Source organism: Pinus tabuliformis, chromosome 5_2 (assembly GCF_031772625.1).
Source record: "Pinus tabuliformis cultivar Carrire ecotype Pingquan chromosome 5_2, CPIR1, whole genome shotgun sequence".
Lineage (NCBI taxonomy): Eukaryota > Viridiplantae > Streptophyta > Pinopsida > Pinales > Pinaceae > Pinus > Pinus tabuliformis.
In genome coordinates, this window is record NC_142306.1 from 431,917,420 (window position 1) to 431,921,245 (window position 3,826).

The window sequence follows — 3,826 nt, forward strand, 5'->3', positions numbered from 1 at the left end:
ATTGGATTTGGCAAGCATGCCATCAGAGGCAAAAATGACAAGTTTTATGTGGTTACAAATGTTGGGGATGATGCCATGAATCCATCCCATGGCACACCGCATCATGCTGTGATTCAGACAGAGCCGTTGTGGATCATCTTCCACAATGACATGCTCATCCAACTCAAGCAAGAGCTTGTTATTCACAGCTTCAAAACAATCGATGGATGAGGCACCAAATTCCACATTGGTAAGGGCCCATTTATCACCATAAAATATGTGACAAGCATCATCATTCATGGGATCCACATTCATGACTGTAAAAGTATAGGAAATGTTGTAGTAAATATGTATCCTTTGAAGAGTGGGTCAAGAAAAATAAATCATGGAGATGGGATTTCCATCTCGACAGCGAGGCACATATGGGTGGAAAACTTCTCTATGTCTAACTGTGAAGATGGCCTCACTGACGTAGTCAAGTCATCCACCTATATCAACATTTCCAACAGTTATTTCACTCGCCACAATGAGGTGACCTCACATACTCTTTCATTCATTAATTGAAATTCACTCTATTTTATTCCTTATCTTCTACTTTCACAATGCTCTGATTTTCTCCAATGGTAGGTGATGCTATTGGGTCACAGTCACGACCACCATCATGACAATGTTATGTAGGAAATGGTTTCACTCAACCATTTTGGCCAAGGTCTCGTCCAACGAATTCCAAGGTGAATAATTTAATAGTTATCTCATTCATTTCCCATCTTATTTTGAATTTTTTGTGAAGGAAAGGTATGAAATAACTATTATGTTATTTAGAAATTAAATTATGAATTAACTAGATGTAGGTGCCGATTTGGATACTTCCATGTGTTTAACAATGATTACAATAAGTGGGGAATGTATGCCATTGGTTTAAGTTCAAACCCCACCATACTGAGTCAGGGAAATAGATTCATGGCATCTGCACATCCCTTAGCTAAAGAATTAACCAAGAGGCAAAATGCCATAGAAAGTGAATGGAAAAAGAGGAACTGGATATCAGAAGAGGATGTGCTGCTAAATGGTGCATATTTCACGCCATCAGGATCACAAGTGCCTTCGACCTATGCAACCGCATATAGTGCCAAACCAAAGAGTTCATCCCTTGTGGAAATGCTCACTAGGAATGCAGGTGTGCTCTCATGTAAGAAAGAAACTGCCTGCTAATTCCAACATCCTGCTAGCCATTATCACGAATGAATTTGACTTTTCTCAAACATTGTGATTTCTTTTCGAAATTGTGTCCTCTGGCATTTGAGTGCCTATAGACATTGTCATTAATTTTCAAAACCGTGTATTCTTGAATGCCCCCCTTCTCACAGTTCTTAATTCCAAAAATTATCGGCAGTCCTATTCACGGTTTGCAACTTTAGCTAATAATGAGGAGCAATTACTAGACATTATCTTGTATCCTAAGTTATCCAATATATGGATGTTCATATGATATTATTACCTTTTCAATTTCATAAATATAAAATGTTTGTGTGTTGGAAATAATACTGAGAGGGGGGGTGAATCAGTATTATCAAGCAATTTACCAAATCTTCCTTATTTGATCTTTTGAATTATTCTTGCATATCAGCACCATAAAATAATGAGCATGAATAAAGAAAATAGACAGTCACACCAAAGAACACAAGATGTAAGGTGGAAACCCAATGCGGGAGAAAACCACCTGCTGCAATATGTCTCTATCTTCTTTCAAGAAATTCTTTTTACAATGATTTTGTACTGGTGCAGTCCTTTACCAGCACGCAGGCTGCAACCTGCAGAGAGCTACAACTCTCTCTCATTTTCCAGTCTCTCCTGGAAGGGAGCTACAACCCCCTACTTCTTTTCATGAAGAATTAAATGATCAACAAGTATACAACAGATACAGTCCACTACAGATATCAGATCAGTAATTACAGAAATAACCCAGAACACCTTATGAACAGAAATATACAGTCAACAGATCATCTTAAGACAGGGACGCATATTTTCTTTCTGTGACCTGCGACTGGACGCAGTCTACCTTCCACTGTTCTGCGTGCCGACGCACTGTTCCTCTATGCTTTGCTGCGACCGGCGCACCCAGAAACACTATCGCGCCGCGTCTTTTGCTTCAGAGACGCACCCAATAACACAGTCGCGCCGCGTCCTTTGCCTCAGAGACGCACCTGAGCCTTTACTGTACTGCGTCCCGGCGCACTTTCCCTTCACTGAACCTGCGTCGCTTCAGATATAAAAGATATGAGGACTTCAGAACCAACCCAAACACTCAGATCCACAAATCTGATCATGCGCCATAGAGATCACAGTCCATTAGAAGATTCGCCTTCATAGATCTGGACTAGATCTCACCAAAAGATATTCAACCAAGATAATTCATAATCCAAATGAACTCCTTTGCTTTATATAAGCAAGCTTCTCCCCAAAACATGGAACAAAACCACGAGCCGACACCATAGAAACACAAAACCGTCGGCTAGATACCACACAAGAAACCCCCACGTGCTTTTCTCTGCCTTGAAATGTGTGCACTGGGCGGACGCACCTCCTGAACGGCTGGCCTGCGTCCCTGGACGCGGGTTCTGTATGGTATACCTGCGGGGACGCACTTGCTGAACATATTTCCTGCGTCCTTCTTGATTTATCACCTGAATGGGTTTGCCATCAAGGACAACACCTGAATCATAATGCCAACAATCTCCCCCTTTGGACTTGATGGCAACCACATAATCTTCAGCTTCATTCTCCCCTTTTGACATCAAGGAAAAGGGTATGCTCCCCCTATGCTCATGCATCTCCAGATCTGTAAGATAGAGACATATTGCAGCTATTTCCAAGATCTCCTTTTCCATAATGCCAACAATGCATTATGTGCTCCCCCTGAGCCTATACCACCAATAGGAAGATGATCAACAGTAAGATGATGCATCAACAACCCCCAGCTTTTGCCTGAGGTATTCAAAGTGTCCCTGGGCAAACGGTTTGGTGAAAATATCAGCAACTTGTTCCTTAGAAGGAACATACTCCAACTTGACCTTCTGTTCAAGTACTTGTTCCCGGAGAAAATGGTACTTGATTGGTATGTGCTTGGTTTTTGAATGCATAACCGGATTCTTTGAGATGCTGATTGCACTTGTGTTGTCACATAAGATAGGAATAGGAGGTGTACAAGTGATGTGATAATCCTGCAAAGTCTGCATCATCCAAAGAAGTTGGGTGCAACAAGATGCAGCAGCAACATATTCCGCTTCAGCTGTAGACAAGGCAATTGAACTCTGTTTCTTGCTGAACCAAGAGACCAGTCTGGGACCCATAAAGAACGCACCACCACTTGTGCTTTTCCTGTCATTCACGCTTCCGGCCCAATCTGCATCTGTATAGGCATGAAGAGTAAGATCTGTATCTCTAGGATACCATAAGCCATAATTTTGAGTCCCTTGAAGATATTTGAAAATTCTCTTCACTGCTTGAAGATGAGTCTCCTTCGGATTTGCCTGAAATCTTCCAACTATTCCAACTGCATGCATGATGTCTGGTCGGGTACCTGTCAAATATAGTAAACTTCCAATCATAGATCTGTAGGTTGGTTGATGTACTGCTACAGATTCATCATTTGCACTGAGACTACATCCTGTGACCATGGGTGTACATACTGGTTTTTGCATCTTCCATGCCATATTTCTTTAAAATCTGCTTGAGATACTTGGTTTGAGATAAAAAGATTCCTCCTTCCTTCTGTTGGATTTGCAAACCAAGGAAATATGTCAGTTCTCCTAGCAAGGACATTTCAAATTCTTTCTGCATGACTGAG

General features: G+C 41.4%; 1 pseudogene; it reads left to right on the top strand.

Annotated features, from left to right (window-relative positions):
* LOC149159484 (putative pectate lyase 18) lies at positions 1-1,191 on the top strand (annotated as a pseudogene).
* The last annotated feature ends 2,635 nt before the right edge of the window (positions 1,192-3,826 follow it).